The 27,045-nt window shown below is 40.2% G+C and overlaps 1 pseudogene; it reads right to left on the reverse strand.

Annotated features, from left to right (window-relative positions):
• Positions 1 to 15,976: 15,976 nt before the first annotated feature.
• LOC142451066 (olfactory receptor 8S1-like) lies at positions 15,977 to 26,289 on the reverse strand (annotated as a pseudogene).
• Between the last annotated feature and the right edge of the window lie 756 nt (positions 26,290 to 27,045).

Raw genomic sequence — 27,045 nt, forward strand, 5'->3', positions numbered from 1 at the left:
AAGACCCATTACTATGAAACTGATTCCTTATCTTTCAAATATTTGTCCATGTCTTCCAAGTTGTTGAATTCGTTAGAGAATAGGCCTTCATAGTTTTGTGTAATTATCCTTTGATTTCATCAGGGACCACTGGAATGTACCGTTTCATCCCCCATCCTTGCAGTTGTTGTTTATTCTTTATTTTCTTTGGTTAGGAGGTTTATCAATTTTGTTAATTTTGTTAATTCTTTCAATGAACCAACTTTTAGCTGCATTAATTTTTCCTCATAGTTTTCTTGTTTTCCCGCTCCTGTATCTCAGCTCTGATTTTTATTATATCCATCCTGTTGCTATTAATAAGTGTGTTCTGTTAACTCTGTCATAATTGTTTTAAGTTTTGTACCAGTATATCATCCACGTGTCTCTCTTCTTTTTCCATGTGTGGATTTATTGCTATCAGGCTCCCTCTGATAAATGCCTTTTCTGTATCCCAAAGGTTTTGGTACTTCATCTTTTCTTCCTTATTGGTTTCTGGAACCTTCCTGATTTCATCTCTGATCTGGGTCAATACCCACTCCTTTTGCAATAGAGATTTGTTCTTCCTGTAATTGTTTGCCCTTGTTTGTTAACTGTTCTTGTGTAAATTTCCAGCCTTATGGCACAGTGATCAGAGAGAGACATCTGTATAATCCCTATGTGCTTGAATTTACTCAAGCTGAACTTTTGTTCCAGCATGTGGTCTATTTTTGAATATGTACCATGTAGGCTTGCAAAGAATTTGAATGTTTTTACATTTGGGTGGAAAACTGAAAATATCTATGAAGTCAAGTCATCCAATTGTGCTGTTTAGATTTATAGACTCCTTATTGAGTTTCTTTTCCAACGATCTGTCTTTTTACAGTCATGAACTATAATGGTTAAGCCTGTGATTTCTTTTTTTTCACCTTTTGGAGTGTTTGATTTACAAATTTCATGTGACTCTTGTTAGTCACATATATATTTATTATGCTCACTGGTTCTTGGTCTACTGTTCACATGAGTATTATATAGTGCCTCTCCTTGTCTTTTGTTATGGCTTGTATCTTAAGATCAATTTGGTCAGATATTAAGATCCCTTCCCCTGATTTTTTGTATTGCCTTTTGCTTGGTATATTTTTATCCAGCCTTTAATTCTCAACCTGTTTTTGTCTGTAAGCTTGAGATGTGTCTCCTCAGGCAGCAGATCGATGAGTTGTGTTCTCTGAGCCAGTCTGTTAGTTTCTGCCTTTTAATGCCTGAGCTCAGGCCAATGTTATTCAGTTTTATTACATCCATCTGTGGACTCCATCATGTCATCTTTACCTTTTGTGTTGGGTGTTTTCCTACCTACCTACCTTATCTGCTTGTGTTGTGTGTGTGGTGTATGTTTGCGTTCTTTGCACTATTGAGCCAATGCTATCCTGGGTGCTGTTTTCTCTTTGTCGCCCTATGGGTGGAGTTGTTCTATGTCATGGTCTCCAATTTGCTTTTGGTACATGTTGATATTCTCTCCATACTGGATCATCAAGGATCTTTTGTAGGTCTGGGTTTCTTTTGATGTAGTCTTTGAATTTGTCCTTGTCTGGGAAAACTCTTACATCTCAATCTATCTTAATCGTTAATTTTGCCAGGTAAAGTATTTTCGGGTTTGTGGTGATTTCCTTCAATTTTTGGAATATGTTATTCTATTCCCTCCTCTTCTTCATTGTTTCCCCTGATAGGTCTGAACATACTCTTATAGGGGTACCTTTATATGTGACTATATGCTTTTCACTAGCTGTTTCATGATGTTCTCCTTTTCCTCATAGATGGATACTTTGACAATTGTATCTCTGTGACTTCTTCTTGAGATTCAGCCTGATTGGCTTTCTTTCTGCCTCCTGAATGGTTGCCTGAGTTTCATTTATTAAACTGGGGAAGTTTTCCTCTAAGAATTCCCTCGTTAATTTTGCCGTTGACTTATTTGTTGTGTCCAATATTGTTGTTGTGTCTAATATTTGTTGTGTCTGATATTGTTGTAGCTAATATTGTTCCTCTTCATAGCATCTTCATAGCATATTGGTTGTGTCTAATATTTCCTCTTCATAGCATCACACATGATGCTCAAGTTTTCTTCATCTCTCTGATTATCTTACTTGACTGCTTTTCCTGTTTGCTGAGGTCTGCTTGGTTATCCTCTAGGACACTGGTGTGATTCTCTGCATCTATTTCTCTTTGGTGCGTTGCCTTTATGTCCTCGATCATTTCATCCTTTTCCTGCATTGCTTCCCTCTTATCCTGTATGACTCCAAGCAGCATTCTGAAAATGTATTTCTGTGGCAGGTGAATATCTGCTTCTTCTGTGCACATCATTAGGTTCATGACTTCTTCTGGCACTGTCTTCTGTTTCCCTGCTTTTTTGTTGAGGCTCTTGGACCTGTTGCTGTTTACATGTTGTTTCAAAGGATCCTGGAGGCATCTTCCAGAGTAGAAGAGCACTGGACTCTCTCTTGGGGACTCGTATGAGTGCGTCTACAAACTACAAGCTGGTAGATGTACTGAGGGGTCAGGCTATCATTATATCTTACTGCGGTTTCACTCTTACCCTAGTCATCCAGTATTCCATTATTTGCAACGTGAGTTGGATAGTCCTCTCATGTGACGCTTTTTGGTTTTTTTGTGTGCCCATGAGGGAAATGCTTCACTTGCTGATCTCTAAGTATGCCCCACAGTGCTTGGAGCACCTTAGGCTGCCTGTGGTGTTTCCCTCTGCAACTGGAGTGCCTAAGGGGGTATATTGGTATACCCTCTTTGGTGTAAAGCTCTGTAGCCAGACAGGGGAATTACTATAGACCAAGAGATGGCCTTGGAGGTTGGGTGGATGTTCCCACAATAGCATGGATCCCACCAATTATGGGTAGGAGTTTCCCCCAGCCACTTAGGGCCTCGGGGTTTTGGCTGGTGTTCTTCCTACTGCTTGAAGGGGAGAACTGCCTGCTGCTTGGTGTATGGAAGAGGACAGGTATGATTTCCCTAGCTGCATGCAAAGCCAACAAATGCGGGTGGGAGCTCCCCCAGTTGGGCTTTCGGAGTTGCCTTAGAGAAGGGAGTGGACTAGAGGTCGCTAGTGGCTTGTGAAAGGTAAGAGAAGGATAAGAGAAGAAAAATAGAGAAAGAAAAGAACAATACTGGAGCAATAATGCCAAACAAACTAACACCCACTGACACACACAATGAAAATGCACAAACTAAACAAAAGTGAAAACAATTAAAAAAGAGAACTTATTTTGCTGAGACTGTGGCAGGAAAGAGAGAAGAGATAGAAGAAGAGGAGAAAAGAAGACAGTGAAAGAAGAACAAAAAAGAAGAAAAAGAAAGTGAAGTAGAGACAAATTTAAAAATAGATAAATAAAGAGATTGCTTAACCATGCCGTGCTGTGTGTGGCACTGTCTTGTGCTGTATGCTGCACTAGCTTATGAGGCAGACTGTAGCTCTCCCCACTGGGAGGGCAGAGTTTCCCTAGGCAGAGTGTAGGTGTCTGGAAAACAGCAGTGGCATGTGGAAGGAAAGAGATGGACAGGAGCGAATCATATAGGCTGGATTAGAAGAGAAGAGAACAAAGAATGAGAGAAGAAACAGAGAAGAAAGAGAAAAACAGGGATAATAATTCAACTGTGCTTCCCATATGTGAAAAGATGGTATAGAGGGAAGAAAGAAAGAAGGAGGAAATAAAAAATAAAGATATACCTGATTCCTTATTGCCTGAAAATGGGATCAGATTGCCTGAAATATGGGGCCAGAGGGGATTATACTCTGCCCTGGGGAGGCAGGTTGTTGTGCCCTTTTAATGCAGTGACCCAGCGGTACTGGGCAGAATTGTCCTAGTTGGGGGAGGGTAGTGACCTGGAAGTCATTAGTGGCGTATAATAGGAAAGAAAGGGAGAGAAGATGAGAAAGATGAAAAAGGAGAAAAAGAGAGGGAAAAAGAATAATGAAAGAGAGAAAAAAAAAACCCAAACAAACCTAAGCTTATTGAGACTGACTGTGGTGGGATAGATAGAAGGATTAGAAAATAAAGTAAGAAGAAATAGAGTGGTAAGTAAGGAGATACATGAGACTTGATCACCTGTCCATGTGGCTAGAGGAGTTCCAAGTCTTTCTCAAGGGAGTGGGGTGGTGTTCCCACTAGATGAGAGGTTCCACAGATGCAGGGTAGGATTACTGTCGCAGGCAAGATTGCACCAATACTCAGGTGTCAGTTCCCACCAAGGTACTGGCGCTGGAGTTTACTCGACATATATCTTTCACTCTCCCATTTCATCTAATCACAGTGTTAGAAAATAGAAAATAAAAATTATACAAATCGGAAAAAACATAAGAATGGATTTGAACTTTTATATGTAAAATATATGATTAAAGGAGACAGTACAAGTGACCCTGGAAGAAACAAAATTCTGTCCTGTGACAGTGTCTTGATAGTTGAAATATGAGAGACCAAGATAAGTTTAGGATGTATTTGTGGTAAAATCATAAAGCAGAATATTTAACTAGGGCATATAGCGGGCATCATACAAAGAAAAAACCATAGTGATAAGATCAGCTAATTAGCAAAAATATACATTCCCTCCCTATGTGGGGCGTGAAGACTAAATGAAAAATAATGTTTCTGGAGCCACACAGACTCCTTGCAGATCCTCAGACTGGGGATTTGGAAATCATTCTGCACACAACAGCAAAATTCTTGACAAGTTTTTATAAATCTGAAATGTACCTGAAAATGTTGACTCTCATAAGAACTTGTTGTTCTTTATGCTTATTTTCTATGATCACCCAGTTGGAATTCTTTGTCTTCGTCCTCAGCAATACCAAGCAATGATATTTCTCTCACACATACAGTACTTAATTTTTTATCTAATAGCTGGTATTAGATAAAAGTATTAGATATAGTATTTTCCATTCCCCAAAGTTAATGAAAATTATAGTCAATAATACAAATTATTTCACTGAATGTAATGTTTCAGGAAGACCCTCCTAGGCACATCCTCTATAGAATTACTAGATGGCTGTGTATCAAAGTAAAGACTCGAGTCTGGGCAAATAAACAAAAGGAACATTTGAAAAGGTTTCTTGTCAGAAGAATACTTGTAGTGTCCTGGGTGGACCACTGCCAGAATGGAGAACTGTGCTCAGAAGTCCATTTTCTGGGCCACTGTTGCAGACGATATAAAAAAAGAAGTTTGGAATCTCAGCCTAAGAGACCGTGAGAGTTTGAATCTCAGCATTTGCTAGAAGCTCTTGCTGATGCTACTCCATGCCTCATCAGAAGAAGTAAGTATCCTTCTAGAACCTTCCTAAATTCACAATTCGTATCCTAATTAAACTAAGAATAGCACATGCAATCAGTTACATGTCTCTGTTGTACAGACATTTGAATTAACCTCTCTGACTTTCTTCCTGAGACATTATCCTTAGTCTCCATATCCCATATGTGAAAAGACGGGTTATCTAGAGACACAAATCCAGAGACATATTCATATACATGAAAGAAGGAACTTTATACCAAGGAGTAATTGGATATCAAGAAAACATCCCAGCCCAGTCCAAATCAAGTTCATAAATCAGATACTGGTCCATAAATCTGCCTTCAGGCTCAAGCAGCTACATGCAATGATGGAGAATACACCAAGTTCACAAATAGAGTGGCTTCAGAGTCTTGTGGATTCAATGGCAGTGGAATCCCCACAAGGCTCTGGTACTTTTGCCAACAGAAAGGTGAAGCAGATTTAGAGAATTTTCCAGGACACTCTTTATGAGAAGGCTATGCCACCAGGAGGTACCATCAGACCGACCTGATTGACACGCTAGACTCCACCCCTTCAATTTTATATATTCAAGTTGACATGAAATTATATAACGAGTATATTTCTCCCTTATTGCCAGATTGAGCTCGTACTTCCACAAAACACACACTCACACACACACACACACACATGTATCCATACATATACACATATTTTTTAATTTTCAGGGGTCCAGTTTGTAACAAAGATCTGCCTGCTTGAACACTGAATATTTATTCATGTCTTGCTATAATGTTCATCCTAGAATTTTTATTGTGGCCAAGTCAATTTCCCACTCATCTCTATTCCTAATAAGTTTAATTAAACCCAAAGCGTGGGCAAAGAATATTTTTGTATTTATTTGCTACTCAGTCACAAACACAGCTTCATGATTCTTCTCATAACCCAAATTATTGCCTGTACATATTGTGCAACCAGGCGATCACTTCTCCAATTTGCCTGTCAGACTTTATACAGACTTCTCTAAAAGGAAGAAGGTGAACTGGAGATCCCAGAATTCTGTATCTTGTGTCATGGTTGAGTTCTATAATGGCAAAAAATTGTACTGCATTCTGCATGAACAAATTGAAAAAGCTATAGGATTGGTCATTCTTTCAAAGGGTCCAAAAATCATTTGTTTTCTCCTGTTTCTCTATCATGTCTAAGCTATAAAAATGTTGTCTGATTTAAGTAATCTGAGCAACTATTGAAGTTGCTTTACTGCCCTTGATAGCTGGTCAACCGTTTTTATATTTGAGCAGCTAGAAATGAGACTTATTCATCAAAAAGGCCAAAATAATTTAAAGAAAAAAATGAAGAATAGAAAACAAGCAAAACAAAACAAAGCAAAAAACAAGGAAACAAACCCATCAACACTATAAAAGCAATAATAAATAAATACAAAGAGGGATCTTAAAGGAACCCTGTAACATGGTGATATGGTTTGGATCATGACCTCCTGTCAAATCCCCAAAAGCAGTTTTTTATAATATAAAAGCAATGGAGAAAAATTCAAGACTGGATCAAGGTAACAGTAAGTCTTGAAAGTGTAGTGCAGGAGTCTCAACCTGTTGGTTGTGACCTCTCTGGTGTTCAAACAACCCTTTCACAGGGGTTGCCTGATTAATAACATTAGCAAAATTATAGTTATGAATCAAAATTATAGTTATGAAAATAATTTTATGGTTGGGGTGTCACCACAACTTGAGGAACTGTATTAAAGGGTCATGGTAATAGGAAGGTTGAGAACCACTGGTGTAGTGGGTTTTGCTTTGAGTCTCCAATGGCTAGGTCAGCAGTTCAAATCAACCAGTTTCTCTGTGGGAGAAAGGTGAGGATTTCTGCTCTGTTAAGATGTATAGCTCCAAAACCTAAAGGGACAGCAGTCCTGTTTTTTAGGGTCATTATGAGTTGGAATCGACTTGATGGCAGTGAGTTTGGTTGTTTTGATGTTAGGTGAGATGTATGAGTCAGAATGGATTTGCGAGCAGTGGGTTTGTTTGAATATATATGCATTATGATTTTCAAAAGTACTGTTAAAGTTATTTGGTCACATAGATCTATGTACTACTCATTAATGTCCCTTGCATGGAGTAAGGAACCAGTGGAGATGTCTGAGGGGCCAACCCCAATCCCAAGTACATGGACACCTGCCCCTCCACCCAGAAGAATTTATTTTCAGAGGACAGCACTGAATCTGCAGCTCTGGGAGAGGGACATATCTGATCAGAGTACATGGGAGCAAATGAAGGGGGAGGAAGAGAGAGTGGAGCACACCCTGTCTCATCAAGTCTTGAAGACGATATTCCTGCTCAGGGCAGCCAATTCACAAAGAAGATCTTATGGCCGGCCTTACCATGAGAGACGTCATCCCCCACTGACCCATAGCCGTATAGGGGACAACGCTCTGAAGGTCTCAGTTATCAGGCATCAAAGAAAAAAAATAATATTGTGTGCTCACTGCCCTGATATGATCATTGAAGACAAATGGGTGCATAAGCAAATGTGGTGAAGAAAGCTGATGGTGCCAGGCAATCAAAAGATATGGCATCTGGGGTCTTAAAGGCTTCAAGATAAACAAGCGACCATCTAGTTCAGAAGCAAAAAAGCCCACATGGAAGAAGCACACCAGCCTGCGTGCTCACAAGATGCTGATGGGATCAGTTATCAGGCATCAAAGAACAAAAAAATAATATCACTGTGTGCTCACCTCCCTGATATGATCACTTAAGACAAATGGGTGCATAAACAAATGTGGCGAAGAAAGCTGATGGTGCCCAGCTATCAAAAGATATACCAACTGGGGTCTTAAAGGCTTCAAGGTAAAAATGCAGCCATCTAGTTCAGAAGCAAAAAAAAAAAAAAAAGCCCTCATGGGAGACGCACACCAGCCTGTGTGATCATGAGGTGTCAAAGGGATGAGGTATCAGGCATCAAAGATAAAAAATTCATATCATTGTTAATGAAGGGGATTGTGAAGTGGGGATCCAAAGCCCATCTGTAGGCAACTGGACATCCCCTTATGGAAGGTTCGTGGGGAGGAGACGAGTTAGTCAGGGTTCAGTGTAGCAACGATGAAACATAGAACTTTCCTCTAGTTTCTAAATGCTTCCTCCTCTCCCCCTTCCTCCTCCACTATTATGATCCCAATTCTACCTTACAAATCTGGCCAGACCAGAGAATGTACACTAGTACAGATAGGAACAGGAAACACAGAGAATCCAGGGAGGACGATCCCTTTGGGACCAGTGGTGAGAGTGGCAATACCGGGAGGATGGGTGGTAAGGGGGAACCAATTACAAGGATCTACATTAACCTCCTCCCTGGGGGACGGACAACAGAAAAGTAGGTAAAGGGGGTTGTCGGACAATGCAAGATATGACAAAATAATAATTTAAAAATTATCAAGTGTTCATGAGGGAGTGAGGGGAGGGGCGGAAGTGGGAAAATGAGGAGCTGATGCCATGGTCTTAAGTGGAGAGCAAATGTTTTGAGAATAATGAGGACAGTGAATGTACAAATGTGCTTTACACAATTGATGTATGTATGGATCGTAATAAGAGTTGTATGAGCACCTAATAAAATGATTTTTAAAATATGTCTCTTGCAACACATTTTAAGAAATGCTGGACCATACAGTGTTTAGTGTGGAATTAATCACTTTCAATTGTAATGCGTGTTTAAAGAATTAAGCACTGTACAAATCTGGCTAGATCAGAGCATGTACACTAGTACAGATAAGCGCTTACAACCCAGGGAATCCAGGACAGACAAACCCCTCAGGACTAATAATAAGAAAATGTGCTTGACACAATGAGCTTATGTGTGGATTTTTATAAGAGATCTAAGAGCCCCAATAAAATGCTTAAAAAAGAAAATAAAAGAATTAAGCATATATAAGTTGTTTTTAGTTAGTGGGCACGAGTCTTTCCTTTAAAAACAGTAAAGAAAAAATAATGAAGAAAAACAAGAGAAGAGGAAAAAGGAAAGCTATAAAGAAGTAAAGCATGAGAAAAGAGAGAAAAATGGATCTAAGAAAACAAACAAAAAACCACACATGAGATAGGAATGAAAGAAAGAAGAAAATGGGTGGGGGTGGGGGAGAGAGTCACTCAGGTAGTACTCCTTTTGGTTAAGGAGGCCACAAGAGTGGGTGTCAGGGACATGGGTACTTGGCCCTGAAAGAAGCCCTGTCAACCTAGAAAGTGGGCTCACGGTGACTAGTCTGGGACTGTGTGCTCTGCTGGTCCAAGGAAACTAAGCATGTGCCTCCAAATACTGGGCCTGACACTGGTGAATGATCCGCACGGGTGTGAATTTTTCCACAAGTGGAGCATGTGCTGTCCACCTGGTGGAAGCAGACTTGCTGATACGTGGATGAGAGTAAGGCTGAACCCATGTCAGGCCACTGGGAGGATGTGAGGAATGACAAGGATATTGCAGCTTCTCTGATGATTTTCTCAGTCTGCAGAATGAATAAGTATGGTAAGATCAACCCCGATGCCCACCTTTCCTGATTTTAGACCGTGCAGTATTCCTTTGTTATGTTCATACAAGCACCTCTTGTTCCATGTACAAGTGCTGCATGAGCTCAAAGAAGTGTTCTGGAATTCCCATTCTTCTCAAGGTTGTCCACAATTTATGATGGTCCACACGGTCATATGCCTTTGTATAATCAGCAAAATACATGTAAACATCTTACTGGACTTATCTGATTTCAGCCAATATCCATCTGACACCAGCCATGATTTCATGAAACCACAGCCTTGTTTCACATCCTCTTCTGAAACTGACCTCTACCTCTGACAACTCCCTGTCAATGTACTGCTGCAATTTTTATTGGATGGTCTTCAGGAAAATTTTACTTGAATGTGATATTAGTTATTGTATAATTTGAGCATTATATTGGGTCACTTCTCTTTGTAATGGGTACAAATATCCATCTCTTCCAGAAAATTGGCCATATAACTCTCTCAAGTTTCCTGACAGAGATGAGTAAGTACTTACAGTACTTTATCAGCTCGTTGAAACATTTTAACCAGTATTCCATCAAATCCTGGAGACTTGTTTGTGGCTAATGCTTTCAGTACAGCCTTAATTGATTCTTTCTCAAAAATGTTGGAATATCTGCTAGTTTTTTTTTTGTACAGTGACTCTGTGTATTCTTTCCATCTTCTATTGATGTTTTCTGCACCACTCGATATTTTGCCCATAGAATGTTTCGATATTGCAACTTGAGGCTTGAATTTTCCTTGAATTCTTTTTGTTTCAGACATGCTGGGTGTGTTTTTCCTTTTGATTTTCTAGTGTGCAAGTACATGGGGTACTACATTATTCCATTTTTTCCTTCTCTTATTTTAATTTAACCCTCTATCTTGGTTTCTGGAAATGACATTGAAGGCAGTGGTCTAAGTGGAAGTTGAGAATTCAGAAGAGGCTGACATCCAAGGAGAACCAAACAATGGATTTCAAAAAGGCACAAAGGTGAGGTTTTTAACAAAAGGGTCACTTTGTATAGGAAGGTGATTGAGTAAACTGAACAATAGGGATGGAGTTGTTTAGATCTCTAGGGTTACAGACCGATACCAGATGTTCCTTGTAGAATCTTGTTTCTACTGTGTAAAAAGTCTTTATGATTTACCATATGCCACTTTCCCCCTTATCTATCTAATCTATCTATCTATTTTGAAAAAAAGCAGAAATTCATAAGTAAGATTTGAAAATTTACAAAGAAAGTGATGGCTGACTTATTCACAGTAGATCATCATTTTTCAGAATCACCTCTCAATGGATTTGAACCTTCTACATTTTTGGTTAGTGGCTGAAGATATTAATTATTTGCACCACCAAGGACTGCTAGTAAAGTTTAGGTTGCTTTATTTTGTGAGAAAATAAAAAATAATTAAGAGAAAGTTGAATACTCACCCTGAACAAGAGAATGTGTTGAGAGTAAGGCTCAACTCAATGGCAGTGCCTTGGTTGGGGTCAATTGAGAAGAAAGAACCTCTAGCACTCCTAGGACTTATGAGTCAGTTCAAGTAGAAAGGCCATACAAGAACTATCAATTCATGGCAATAGAGAGGTGACAAATCAGTGCAGGTAATATCCTAGAATTACTTAACATGAATTTCAGTGGAAAAGATGGACTCCTTGTTGAAAAACTCTTCTATTCACAGAACTTCCATTCAATGGTTTAAAAATTATTTTTGTGCCTTAGATGAGCTTTGAAGCAGATTCTTACTGAGTCAATTTGCTAAGAATGGAAAGAGGCCTACACTTTGATTTTAGTCCTGTGATTTCCTAAGCAGAGAACCCATTCAAGCTCATCCAGACACCTGACTCATTTAACAAGTATACAATAAATGATATATTAAGGTACTGTAATCCTGTGCTCCCCCCCACACACCTATGAGAGTTTTTAAGCCAACCACTTCAGGCTTTATCTCCCTAAATTTTGGGTATACAATTTATATACTGCCCACTTACATCAACCCAGTTCTCTGAGAAGACAATCATAGTTGTCGACATGAAGAATCTTCAGTCTAGTTCAAATCTTGTGAAGTCTGCATCCATAAGCAAAGTCAAATCCGGACAGGCCATCCATGAAGCCAGCAACAATATGCACCAGTTCACAGGCTCAAAAATCGCCAGCTGGTCGGGTTCTGGTCAACTCATATGGGTTGCCTCACTCAGCCTCCGCAGAGCGCCCATTGGTTGCCTTGCCTTTAGACCATGGGCTCTCACCAATACTCAACAAGCCTAGCCCCCTCATGCTAGGTCATGAACCTTAGGCCAGTCAACCTGCTTTCATCTTTTTTCCCCCCTGTAAACCAAATCCATAGGTGTCAGTGGCCAAACTCAACCCGTCTCTTTTTTGTTGCATTTCTCTCATTTCCACTCAACAAGTAGATCCAGGTGGTCACCCAGCAATGGTTTTAGCCTGCCCTCAGGCTCCCTGAAACATTCAGTCCTAGAGGGGAGTTTTCTTCACGGTTCCAGATTTTTTCAAGCTTCTGACAAAGACCATTGGTTTCCCGAGTACTCCAAATCACTGGGTGGGGTATACCTTTCCAAAGCTTTTTACAAACATGGCCTAAACCCATCTAAAGATCAAATTTTAATGGCTCAAGCAAGTGGACTTACAAACTTTCTATTTACCTACTTCCCATATTTCCCCCAGAAAAACAACCGAGTAAATAGTGTGGCTTTATCTGACCTCTGGCTAGACAAAGACGAAAAGCTTCCATGAGGGAGAGGTCAAACGAACATCTACGCGCTGTCTTATGATTTGTTTCTCCAGTACCCCGCTCCCGGTACCATAATGTGTTAGTCTGGGTACTTTAGAGAAATGAATCCACAGCAACTCATGTATAAGAGAGAGTTTTATGTAAAGATTATGTGTACATCAAGAAAACATCCCAACCCAGTGCTTTCCAAGTCTGCAAGTCCTCCATTAACCCATATGTCCAGCACCAATTCACAAAATCCTTCTCCAGCTCACAAAACGGAGGCAATGATGTCAACCGCAGGAGGAAAGCTGAGTCAGTGTACGTGCAAGCATCTCAGCACTGGCAGGGGTCTCCACACGGCTGCTATAGCACCCAGGGCTGCATCAGGGTAGGTCCATGTGGGTTCTCTTTGGGGATGTCTTGAAGGAAGTCAGCTTTGCAAGCTGAAGCAGGGAACTGCTAAGGCAGCTGCACCCTGGTGCGACCATCACAAAGCAAGAGACCCAAGAACTAGAAAGATGAGGCTCACTGAGCCATTTATCCCACCTCACTTCAATTAATTGCACATGTGTTTATCAGCTAGGTTGGCACAATAGACTAACTAACTTAATCCACCCCTTGCCAACCTGGCACCTGTACATAATTCTTTAGCTTCACAATTGCAATTAAGTAACACCTACACCTTAATCCTATGATTTTTCGCCCACCTATGAGAGTTTGTAAGCCAACCACTTCATACCTTTATCTCCCCCAATTTTGGGTATACAATTTACCCTCCAATAAAATTTCTAGGTAGCCAGAGACAAGGGGCAGGGAGCTGTCCCTCCCATGCCTGCAAAGGCCCCCATAAGGAAGGTTGGAAGTACTCAGGTGACCATTAAACTCCTATGAAGACACCCAAATTGGGCATGCTCAAATTCAGGCCTCAAGCCAGGTTTACAGTACACCTTGATGGCCTAAATATGCCCAGTCCTAGCAAATCACCCACGTAGGCTTAATTCAGCCAGTGGGGTCAACCAATATCTTTAACCCTGCCTCCCCAGCCAGACGTTTGAAATAGCCTGGTGGCAGGAAGGCTGGGCTCTTTTGACCTTGCTCCTGTGTCTGCTCATGCATGCAGCACTCTCTCTGGTCTCAGTGCCACATGTGTGGGTTCACTGTTCCATGAGGTTGCTCTTGTCCAGTTGTGACCTCAAGCAAAGACTATCCAACCAAATGATGGTACTATAATTTCTCTGTTCCCTGCCTGGTATCTGTCATTTTCAAAAGTTCTTTAGTTGGTGTTTCAATATATTCATAGGTGCCTTTGTTTCTTCTTCTTTTTCAAACAAGCCCACATTTTTATCATTAGATTCATAGATATACAATTACTGTGTCCATATGCTATAAAATCTGCACTTACTGCTGTAAATTCTAAAATATAAAAGCTCTACTACTGTATGGAAAAAAACCTTACAGATTGACATTGTGTCTGAAAATCACATCTTTCTGTCTCATTCTTTCTCTCACTTTCTTTCTTTAATAAACCCAAATAATCTCATCCTCAGAGTGGAGTGAGTTTTTTCTTCCACTAAATTAGGAATGACAAATTGCCAGAAAAGGACATTAAGGTTGGTAATGTAGATGGCCAAGAAAAATAAGAGATACCAATAAGAAGATGAATTGATATAAGAGTCAAAAGAATGTACTAAAATGGACCCTCAATCATGAACATGGAACAAGACTGGGCAAAGGCTGATTCTGGTATGCATCAGACTACAGGAATTGAAGCAAACTGTAAGGCAATTAACAACAACACCATAAACATATGATAATGAATTATTAACCAAAGATAATGGTTGATTTAATTCTGTGGCTAAAGTTCCTCATGAGGAAGGGGGGATGACTAAAAGCCCATATTTACAGAAGGAATGGAGGGAAGTAGGGAAAAGGTAGGAAGAACGCTGGCAAATATTTTTGGTCCAACTGAATAACACTTAGAATATATTGACATTAGAAATATTTAATATTAGGATAATTATTAACTGTATAGCTGTTTACATGTTTAATGTAACATGATAGAACTTGAAGTTTATTTTCTGAAACTTGGAAGTACATTTATTTGTGATAAGCAAAATGAAAATATGATTATAATTGTGTATTAGTGCATACGTTCTGCAATAAGTCAGTTCCAACTCATAAGGATCCTACAAGAGGGAGACTGCTACCTATGATTTCAGAGATATTAATGTTTCTAGGAGCAGACAATCTCATCGTTCTCTCATGGAGCAGCTGGTGGGTTTGAAATGTTGTATTGCAGCTAGTAGTCCAGCAGCTAATCCATTGCTCCACTCGTGCTCCACCAGAGGAAAAAATTGATTTAAATCTTAGTAGTAATTCTAATTGAACATAATTATTCTTATTTAAAAATTTTCTAAGTTAGAAAAGGTTTTCGAGAACAGGCACATATGCCTGCTATTTAGCAGTCATGGTTCTAAAATTTCAAGTATTGGTGAAGAAAGCACAATGGAATGTGCTATGGGTTATAGTGCATTACATATTCCCTCTCATATGGGAAGAAAAACTAAAAATTACTAACTTGCTTCACAAATCCTCATAGTGCAAAAATGCATGCAAATGAGACATTGCATAAATAAGACAGAAAACCTTCAGGTCTTTCCATGGGGAAATCTAACCCTGGTCTCCTGCATGACAGGCAGGGATAAGGGAGACATGGGTCAGTGTAAGACATGAAAAATAACAATAATTTATAAATTATCAAGGTTTAGTGAGTGAAGGAGGGATAAATGAGAAGCCGATACCAAGAGCTCAAGTAGAAAGAAATGTTTTGAAAATGATGATGGCAAAGATGTACAAATGTGCTTGACACAATGGATGGATATATGGATTGTGAAAAGAGTTGTATGAGCCTTCAAAAAATGATTTAAAAAAAGAAAAGGGAATAAAACCTAGAAAGGAATGCTTGAAATGTGTACCTTTTAGGGAATCACATACAGATCATAGTATTTGATAAATACAACTTTAAAAAGAAATACACTGAAAATTAATTTGCATTGAAAAATGATCTGCCCCATTGTTCTTGACCTTCAAAGATTAAATATAAGCCAAAGAGAACAAGTAGCTGTTAGATCTTCAAGGAATATTTCAAAGTAAATCAGGTGTTACCAGAGCTTTTGTACCTCTGAGATTAAAACACAAACAAAAAACAGACCACTGATATATTTAAAAACAGGAAAGAAAACTTTCTTTAATGTCTATTGACCCATTGCCTGCAACAATGGTTTCAAGCATAGGAACAATTGTGAGGACGGCGCATGACCTGCTGTGTTTCATCTGTTGTGCCTACGATCGCTGTGAATTGGAACTGACTTGATGGAACCGAACAAAAACAACAATGATGTCTATTTTTGAACTATTTTGGTGCAATTGTGTCACAGATGTAAACCTTTTTGCAACACCCTTTTCAGAGCTGTTTTCACTTCCTTGTTCTTCAGACTGTAGACAAGGGGATTGACCAGAGGAGTGACCACATTGTACTGCACAGAGAAGATGAGCTGCAGAGATGAGCCTGAGGACGGCATGAGATAGCGGATTAAAGCACTTCCATAGAAGAAGCACAGCACAATGAGGTGGGAGGAGCAGGTGGAGAAAGCCTTGCTTCTACCTGTTGTGGAATGGACGCTCCGGATGGAAGAAATAATGTGCGCATAGGAGAAGACTATCAAGATTAGGGTTCCAAGTCCATTCAAGATGGCAGAGCAGATCAGGACCATAAAATTGGTGGTGACCTCAGAGCAGGAAAGAGGGAAGAGGGATGGTAGCTCACAGCTGAAGTGAGACATGACATGAACCTCACAGAAGTCCAAATTGGCAGCAAGGAGGGTATTGATGAGAGCGTCCAGGGAGCCCAGTCCCCAGGAGGTCCACACTAGACCCCCACACAACTGTTTACTCATGATTTGTCCATAGAGCAGAGGGTGGCATATGGCAGTATAGCGGTCATAGGCCATCACCGAAAGAAGGCAGCCTTCAGTCCCTAAGGTAACAAACACAAGGAAGGCCTGAGCTAGACAGCTCTCTACTGAGACTGATTTCTCTGAGAGAGGAGGTTGTGCAACATCTTGGGCACAGTGACTGAGGATAAACAAAGGTCTATGAAAGAGAGGTGACTTAGGAAGAAGTACATGGGCGAGTGGAGATGAGAATCCACTCGGATCAGCACCAGCATCATCAGGTTTCCCATGATGGTCATGAAGTAAATCCCCAGAAAGAGCACAAAAAGCAGACTTTGGGTCTTGGGGTCTGTAGACAGTCCAAGGAGGATGAACTCGGTGATGGTGCTGTGGTTTCTCAAGGTCATTCTAGATGTTCCGCTGGAATAATTCCTGAAAGAAAGATGAAGTATTCACCTAACCTCATGCCAACTCAATGTTTTCATATAATCCTATATTTATATGTCTGCCTAGCAGCTGTTTGTCTCGTCCATGGTTTATTTACTCTTCTTCCTCATAATAACCTTCCCTTCCTAGTTTTCTTTCTACACAACAGCAGAACCATATGATTCTTTCCTTTTGTAACTACTCTACCACAGAAGACTATGGTGACAATAATAATTCTTCCGATGAGTCTGTGATTAACTGCTTCCAAATTCTTGAACTGGCCTTTGCTTCCATTCTGCAACTACTTTGGTCAACTTCGTCTATATACTTCCTGGAAAGTCATTTCTAATCCTTTCTCTTTTCCTCAGACATACAATCTTTTACCGCTCCTCAAAACTTGCCGTAGGTTAATATTACTTAATGATAATGTGAATATCTATTATAGTCAAGCCCTTTATGTGTGTCTAATATACTCAGTTATTTGAAATCCTGGGTGACAGAGAGTGCGTATAAAGATTTATAATTTACATTTTAATATTAAAAATCAAGCAGACTCATGAGGCTCAAAATTAATAATATGTGTTCAATTTTCCAATTTGAACAACATACATATGCGAACCTAAGGTAAGAAGGTAGTCTACTATTCCATAGTGCGATCTTTCTTACTGAATGAAGATGAATAATTCTGATTGTCATTTAATGTTTAAGCAATTTTAGTAGTAACACTTCCAACTGCAGTTTCTGATTTACTGGTATACACAGTTTAGGAAGTTTCTATTGTGTTCTCAGGCTGGAGAATCAGTGCTGTAGATGAACCACTAGTCAGGTTAGATTTGTCTCTGATGCACCTCAGTACTTTCCTATTGCTCTGCTTTGACATCAGGTGATCCTGCCATGAATTGATCTGTCTCTCAAATTCTGACCCAAATCTTCCTTATTTTCACCCTCTTCACTATTTCTGCGCCCTCCATTATATCTACCTTGATTTTTTCCTTATATAAAATAAGGACACATTGCACTGTTAACCTTCCAGGTTGGCAATTTGAAATGACCGCGTAGGTTGTGGGAAGAAAATGAGGGTTTCTATTCTCATAGCTACAGTCTCAGAAGCCTGCAAGGGATTCTATCCTGTCCTATATGGTTATTATGGGTTGGAACCAACTCAATGGCACTGAGCGTGGTTTTGAGTTTAAGTTTTGAAGTTTCTGAGGTTTTTTTTTTGTGCCAATGTTCTAAATGTTAGGAAACCTTCAGCCTTTATTTTTTTTAGCCCTTTGAGGATTACAATGAAAATATTATTATCGTTAAAGTTAGAATGAGGAAACTTAAGTTAAAAATGCAACAGTAATTGTTAGCAACCTTGAGTAGTGGTATTTATTTTTTCTCCTATCAAGTTGCTTGTTCCTCGGGTTGGGGGTGGTGGTTAGCAATTAGCACCCAATCATCTGTATTATTTTCATTTCCTAAACAGATATCAAATTGAGAGATACATTTTGGGTCTTAATCAACATGTGTTACATGTAGAAAGACTACAAAGATGAAACAAAAAGCAAATATCACGTATTTTTTCTTTTTGAGTAGTACTTAATGTTTGAAATCAGTAATAAAGCTTGGAGCAGATTGGAAAGTAGTAGGGAGGAAAAAAGAAAGAAATGTCAGTCAGGTGTCATTGTGTAGAAGCTGTGATGGGCTGGCAGATTTATCTTCGGCTGTAATACTGAGAACCTAAAAATTAATTTTCTTCAGAAATCATTTCATACCTATTAGCTAATTTCTGTCCATACCTGAAGGGTTACTTAAAGCCCAAACACTTAATCATCTATTCATTTTATAATTCACTGACCCATAATTTTGTATATATTTACTTATCTACTCCTTTATCCATCACATCTGTCAATTGAGTCATCTAAGAATCCGTTTTTTCACATTCATCTATTACTTTAATTTTTATTTGTATAACTACCCAAATGTTTATGGATTTACTTAGTGAAACGTTTCCTACTTAAAATAGATTGAGCAAAACACCTTGCTGAACCTTTCTTGAATATTAGTGTGAACAGACTTGTGTGTTCAATTTTTTATTTTGACCTGATGCCAAGGGCTTAAGTGGAGAGCAAATGCTTTGAAAATGATTAGGGCAAAGAATGTATAGATGTGCTTACAGATGTGATGAGGATTGTATCAGCCCCTAATAAAATGTTAAAAAAAAATTTTTAGTTTGGATTCAGGGATGATTATACTTAATAATTATTTCTTTTATATAATTTAAAGTTTCCAACTTAAAACCTGGACTATCACAATACACTCACACTCTACCCCTTCATAAATCCTCTTACTTGTATGGTAACTCCTTACATTAATCTAGCCCTACCCACTTGGATCATGAATCTAGATCAAATGATTGAGTTTTCACCTGACAGCACTTCACATGACATTGGATGTGGCACTCCGACTCAACCACAGCGAATGCTATTCCTACTCTGCAAACCAGTGTCTTAGTTGCATCGTCATGAACTTGACCCCTCTTCTTGTTCAGTGTACCACTGAGCTTTCTTTTGAACCCAGATCCAGGTAACTGCTCAGTTGTGTCTGTTCAATACCTCACAGCCCAGGGCAATGTTCTAATGATTTCAGATTCCAGACTTAAGTAAATGACCAGTTGGAAAGTCCATATTTTCAGCTGTTCAGTTTAGAAAATGTTACTGAAAAAAAAAAACAAGTTTTCTGTATTCATTTCTAGTAAAATACAATCCCAGTGAACGAAACGCATGCACTTCAATGGGAAATGTATCAGCATTTGGAATTTACTCTGAAGTTGGTTAGGTATTTGTTGCAATTTTTTCCATGTTTACTCAGTATAGACCTGGCTACAAATTTAATTTTGGTTCTAGCGCTTGACTGGGAAATATTGAGCATATAAAATTGATTTTACGAATCCGTGAGTTACAAATTCAATCTTTGAAAACCTCTTTTCTATGCTGAGCGTCCACACAGCCCATCAGCGAGGCAGGTGGAGAGCAACATGTGGAAGTCCATGAGCTGCTTGTTCTTCCCCCACGGAGGTCCACTGTGACCAAGGAAGGCAGACTTTTATTATGTCATACTGATCATGAAAAGTAAACACAAATTTTGTAATTCTGTTTACTTACCTTGCTAAAAGGACACAGTGGATTCAATTGACATAGAAGTCAAAGGCCTATTTTGAAATTCAGAGAAAAGGAGAGAGAAGGAGTTTGGGTGCTCATTCCAAGAGCAGAGGGTGAAAGCGTATAATCCTGGATGATCCTCTGAAGAAGGCGTGTGACGTGCTAAGCTGTCAAACTGGTCATTATTTGGCCTTTTGTATGTGTCCATGTCAACCTATGTCTTAAAGAGCATTCGAGCACAAGATTGTATCTTAGGGCCATTCTAAGAATACGGCCAAATAACTATCACTACCAACTTTATGACTTTTGACTGAAATGTTCACCTCCGTGAATTCATCTGATATAAATTAATATCAGCCTAATTCAATTTTAATCAATTTTGTGATAAAGCACTCTTTTAGGTACAATGACTTACATCACTTTAAAAGAGATACATCACTCAGGACATTTGAAGGAGAAATATTTCATAATTTATTGAATGAAATAACAGAAACCCTTAATTGTATAAATAGCTAACTATATAAATTAACGAATAAAGATGAGAGAATGGACTAATGCTAGGAGATATAAATAGCTTAGAAAGTAGTATAGGAAATACAAAGAAGTTATTCATAACAGTACTACTGCCCTGGATATTCCAGGGGACCCGAAATAAGGGTGAAGAACCACAACACTTGAAGCCTGTGTCCTTGGGAGAAATCTGAAAGTACCTCAGTATTGTCTTTATAACTATCTCTGCCTCTTGTTTTCCCTCGGCTCTTTGCCTCTAGCATGTACACTTTAGATATAGAAAGGTAGGAGAATTCTAAGTCATCAAAATCTCATTTTCAACACTGATGCATTTTCTCCCATTCTTACCTGGACTTGGTACTTCTCCGCTGTAGGTCTGTAGGTATCACCTTCCCAGATCCATGCAGAATTTATCATCAAAGAACTCAACGCGAAGTCAGCTAAAAGCAGCAGAACACAAAGACCTCGCAGGAGGAAAACCTTCATGCAGCTTATGGGATATGGAGCTCAGTCTCCAGTACACGGGAAAGTGGAGAACTTACAAGTAAAGAAATTGCCACAGAATTAGATGACGTCTAGACATTTAAATCTAGATGAAATAAAACTCTAGAAGTCACTAGGTGGAAACATGGGGAATCATTAGAGAAAGTGTGAATGACTTTTTCTGACACCAAAATAATCTTTTCAGTGGTATTACTAAGGTATATTTTTTGGGTCCGAGGGGCAAGCAATGCATATGCACAGAAACATCAATATTTCTGTAATTTAACTAAATAAAGGAGGGATATTAATTTTTTAATTTTATAAAAAACGAGGGAAGAAAAATAGGTGAGACCACATAGAAAGATTAAGGTCATATGTGCTCTACACTCATCATTGGTTCTGTTACTCTCTCACTCACTGAACAAAGTCAGAAAGCCCTCAGATTCTGAAAAGAGGGTCATTAGAGGCTTTTCTTCCTCCAGTCACATCTACTAAGTTCTCTCCATTTACCTGCCATTGTGACTGTACATATTGGGGAAAATAAAATATACTCTGGCAGAACGCTAGCTTGATTGGCTGGTGGAACTCATTCCCCCAAGGGCCTAATCTGATGCCAAACTTTATACTCATTAATTGGAATAGTTGAAATGTGTACAAGGCTGAGGGGATGCTCACAGATGTAGGACATAGACTTTTAAAGCTGAAGAATTTACACTAACTCTGGAGTCTGGTGGGGTTTGAAAGAAGAGAGGCTAAAAACTGAATTTTATACCCTGGGTGACAGGCTCCCTAAGTACCTGGGAGGACCTTAGGATAAATGTTTAGATCAATTTTATCACATGGGACTGATAGCTCCATGGTTCAATGTGATTTGAATGTAGCAAATGTCTTGGAACCCATGTTTGTAATAATATTCTTAGTTTCCCTGAAAACATGACCCTTGACGATTTTATTTTAAATGTATTCATTAATTCTTTATTGTGACTTGAGAGAAGGTTTACCAAGTAGTTGGTCAACTTGTCATTAAACAATTCATACACCTTTTATTGAAACTCATGCATTGGAATTCACTCAATGTACCTTCACTATCCTGCTTCCTAAATCCTGTGTGTCCTGTTTCCATTCCCATTATTTCTAACACTCCATAGATTTTCTTTGGGAAAATGCTACCCTTTATCTTTTAAATGGTTGATTATTGTAACAAAAGTGTTACCGATCTGAAGGATGACTAAGATCCTCAGTCTTTGGGGGCCTCACATTCTCTGTTTTACTAGTAAGCCTGGTGTCTTTTCTATGGCCCTGAACTCCTGTGGCCAGTTACTCATTCCCTCATGGTATTTGCTTATGTCTAAAAAGTTTCCATAACTTTGCCCCTTTTCTGCTCTCCCACATTTATGCGTACATTCAAAGAAAGGACAGAGGACAGAATGTATTCTGTCAAACTTGCGTATATTTGAGGACATACTTCCAATTAACTTTCCATACCTGTTCAGGCTGCAGGTCAACCCAAGCATCTACTGATAGATCATGATTTTTCCAGGATTTTGAATATAGCAGCATTTTTTTCTTGCTGTAACTCTTATGAATCTCCCATTGTCTTTCCCTGCCTCAATAATTTTTTGCCAACCACCATTTTATGGAACATACCTTCCCCTTCACAAAAGTTAACTTTTGTGTGCCCTTTAGCCCAGGGGTAGGGCCATCCAGCCCGGGGACTATATAAGACCTACAAAAGCTAACACCACACATTTCACCCAAGAGAAGCAGTCCGAACTGTCACATTAAGGGCAAGTTAATTTAATGTTTGACCTAATATAGCAAGCTAATTTTTAAGTTGGTAATTTTGTAGAGCCTCAGAATGATATTATAAATATTCAAATGGATGCTGGCAGAAAAAAAAAAGTCTCTCATCCTTGTGAGTCTAGCCAATGACCTCCATTCACTCTCACCCTGGGTAACCGTCAAAGAAAGTTTCTTTAATGTGCAAATCTTTTCTTGCCTCTTTACAATAGTGATTTCTTAAAATATTTGTCTTTTGACTAAGCAGCAGCATAACATCTTCCAGGTTCATCCATGTTATGATCTGAAGATAAATATTTATTTTTTTATGGTGCACCGAGTTGCCTAGAGAAGCAAAACCAGTGACACTCATATATGTATAAAAAGGCACTTTCCATGAGGAATGACTTATAATCAAGAAAGTATCCTGGGCAGTCCAGTTCAACTCAAGTCCATGGATTAGATGCTCACTGGAGCCCTCTTCAGACTCATGTAGCTGAAGGCTGATGATGAAGAAAGATGAAAGTGGATTTAAGAAAATCACAACCTGAGGGTGCAGAGGGTGTAGATAGCTCAGAGGTTACCCCCAAGGGTCAGTGGTCCACCAGGGGCCACTCCTGGATAAAGACCCAGATTCCCGGCTGGGATGAAGGTGAAGGGCAAAAGAGGGTGGTGATGTTCTCAATGTATTGCTTATAAACAGGCCATACCTTCAAGGAGGCAATCGTCAGGCTGTGACCTGACTGCTTGATTGGACTCTGGCCTACACTTTCACATAGGTGACATGTTTATGTAAAACCTCCCCTTGTGAACTTGACACTTTTACACTACTTTTTAATCATACATAATCTTTAAGTAAGGACAATAATAAAATCATGTTTAGTCCTAAAAGAATATAACTAAAATGCACACAACTGAAAATACACCTGTCCCATTTAAATCTTATATTACATACATGAAGAAAATGAAAATATTTTATGCTTAACAACTGTCTTGTGAAGACTTACACCTAATCTTATAAGTCTATGAAACTCCACTGTTGAAAGTCTGAAAGCCAGCCATTTCATCATTTTATCTTTTCCCAATATTGGTATCCAGTTTCTAAACTGTCCATTTCTATCAACTCAGTTACAGGAGAAAACAAGTATGTTCATTGATGTGAAGATTCATCATTCCAATTGGAAACTTGTGTCTGTATCCACAAGCAAAAGCAAATCTAAAACAAGCCACCCATCAAGTCAGCAAGTAATGTGAACCAGCCCACAAGGTGAAACATCTTATTCATCCAGTCAGGTTCTGATCAATTCATGCGAAGGACAGTTTCTCATGCCTATGAGTGTGGACCAGGTCATTGAGGTATATAATAGAAGCAAAAATTCATTTTCCACGTGACCCCCAACCCTTTGCCTCTGTGTTTACTTCCTAGGGTTTCTGCCAATAACAGCACTGTTTTCCCTGGGTCTGGAAGTCACTGTGCCATCAGGCTGGACTAGGTTGCAGAAGTCATTTTTGAGCCTTTTCTACTTTTTGTGCTTTATGTTTGCAGTTTTACAGTGCCTTCTCTAAACTCTTCTATTTTCCCTTTTCTTACCCTGAGTGAAGGCCTCTGACCAACCATCTATTTTATCAGCAACTGAACAGGCTTCCTTCCCCGGCTTCCATTGTACCTTTTTCTGTCTAAGGTCCTTGTCTGCCCCAGAAGTCGCAGATCTGCACCAGGGAATCTTTCCATTTCTGATAGTCCAGGATTCTCCCCAGGGTCTTTCACCATGATCAGGTCGCCCTCAGATTTAGCAGGCCCTCCTCACATTCCAGGTGTGGATAGGGAACTTGGATACCCTACTTCTGTATCCATACTTCCACTGTCTGAGGACAATGGAAAGTCAACCATCCAAGCCCCCTAAGAACAGTCCTTTGGTGGCCAAATTTGATTTTGCCCCTGACCTCCATATGAAACGCCCGGTCTTTTTCTGCAATGAAGTTCGGTCTCAACACCAATTGGACAATAACTCACACTGGCCATAAAATGCACTTCTGATTTCAATATCCAGCAAAATCTCAAAAAATTTCTGCTGGAGAACTTACAAATGATTGAATGTCTCTTACTTTCAGGCTTTCTTTTTCCTCCACTCCCGCCTCTCTCTCTGCACCTCTTGCCAACCCGTACAAGTGCTCTTGGCTCAATCCCAGGCACACACACTCCCAAAGACTGAAATGACTGCGCCTCCGACACCTGTCCCCTCTCCCAGAGCTGGACCTGTGGACTCCCTGGAGTCTCTCTCCGTTCTCCCTTCCCCCTCCCCTCGCTACTCAACCTTCTCTGAGGCAACTCCCCTCCAGTCTCCTCAAATCCACAATTGTTGTCACCAGTTCCTTTGTCGTCTCCGGTTGCCAGCCACACCTGTTCCCACCACAGCCTTTTCTGTCCCCTCTGTGTGGTTGCAGGGACAGAGGGGCTGGTCAGGGTCCATGCACTGTTCTACCTGACAGATCTCTCCCAAATAGAGCAGTTGGGTGTTTTCTCACAGGATCCTACCACCTTTATTAAGGAGTTCTAATACCGTACTCAGGCTTACAACCTCACTTGGAATGAAACTGATTTAGTGTTGGCCTCCACCCTTACCCCAGACAAGCAGGAAAGTGTCCTTACATCCACTCAACAACACTCAGGTCAGGTCCATTTGACTGAAGCTCCCATGCTGGTGGGCTTTCAGGCTGTCCTGAGGGAGGAACAAGGCTGGACATACCAGATAAAAACCCCATGGGAAGGGAAGGCATGGTCCTCAGAGACCACATGATACAATGCTTACTGGCAGATATGCAGGCTAGCTCCCATAAGGCAGTGAGCTTTGATAAGTTACAAGAAACCACACTATGCTCGGGTGAGAATTCAGCTGCGTTTCTTACTTGTTTGACTAAAGCTGTGACTCAGTACACTCGACTGGATCCTACCTCCCCAGCAGGGGCAACTGTGTTGGTCACACACTCTATAACACAGTCAGCCCCTGAGATTAAAAAGAAGCTAAAAAAGGCTGAGAATGGTCCTCAGACCCCTATCCATGACCCGGTGAACATGGCATTTCAAGTTTTTAATGCATGAGAGGAGCAGGGAGAAGTTGCGTGTGAATCCCGGGCTCACCAGAAGGCTGATTGGCAAGCCTTGGTCGCTGCCCTCGGGCCGGCAGGGGGCAGGTGGCAGAAAAAGAAGTAACAAATTTAATTGCCCACCACTGGGATCCTGCTTCAAATGCAGCCAGGAGGGTCAATGGGCCAATTGCTGCCTGCAACCCAACTGCCCAACAAACCTTGCCCAGTGAGTGGTCAGCAGGGCCACTGGAGAAGAAACTGCCCCTAGGCATGCAGTCTAGGAGGGTCAGTCCTTTCAGACCCCGACCAGAAGTTGTCATTGCAGTACATGGCAACTGATGATAACTGAGGAAGCCATGAGACGGTGACCTCAGTAATCCTCCCCTAGTCAAAGGTAATGAACAAGGTAGTTGGTAACCCTACCTCCTTTTTGGTTGACATGGGAGCTGCCTTCTCTGTCCTCCCCTCTTTCACTGGTCTCAGTTATGGGAGTAGATGGTAAACCCTCAAAGCCTTTGGTTAACCTCCCCCACCTTGTTCTTAGCCATAGAAGGGTTCCCTCTCTCTCATTCCTTTTTGGTCATGCCTTTGTGTCCATCACTACTGTTAGGGAGGGACTTGCTCTCCAAACTCGGGGTTAACCTCCAGTGGAAACATATGCTCCTCTCTCCTTCTCTCTCTGTTCCACTTTTATTGGCATTGTCACCTGCCAAGCCCCTGCTAACTCCTTCCGGAATCTCACTTGCTAACGCTTTCTATCTGGTAGTGTGGGACACCACTAAACTCTTGATCGCAACCCACCATCATCCTGTCCTTAAATCCTTAAAGATGCCACTATTTTTCCTTCTTGACCCCAGTTTCCCTTATCACTCACATACCACAGAGGTGTAAGGGCCATCATACAGCACCTATTTGCCAGAAATCTCATTACTTCCCCTCCATTCCTCTTGCAACACTGCGATTTTGCCAGTAAAGAAACCCAACAGGACCTATCGCCTGGTCCAGGACCTCTGCCTCAGTAATAATGGTATTGTTCCCATCCATCAGGTAGTCCCTAATTCTTGTACCTTACTGTCCCACATTCCCCCGGACACAACCCAATTCTCTGTCCTTGAC

The sequence above is a fragment of the Tenrec ecaudatus genome, chromosome 6, assembly GCF_050624435.1.
Source record: "Tenrec ecaudatus isolate mTenEca1 chromosome 6, mTenEca1.hap1, whole genome shotgun sequence".
NCBI lineage: Eukaryota > Metazoa > Chordata > Mammalia > Afrosoricida > Tenrecidae > Tenrec > Tenrec ecaudatus.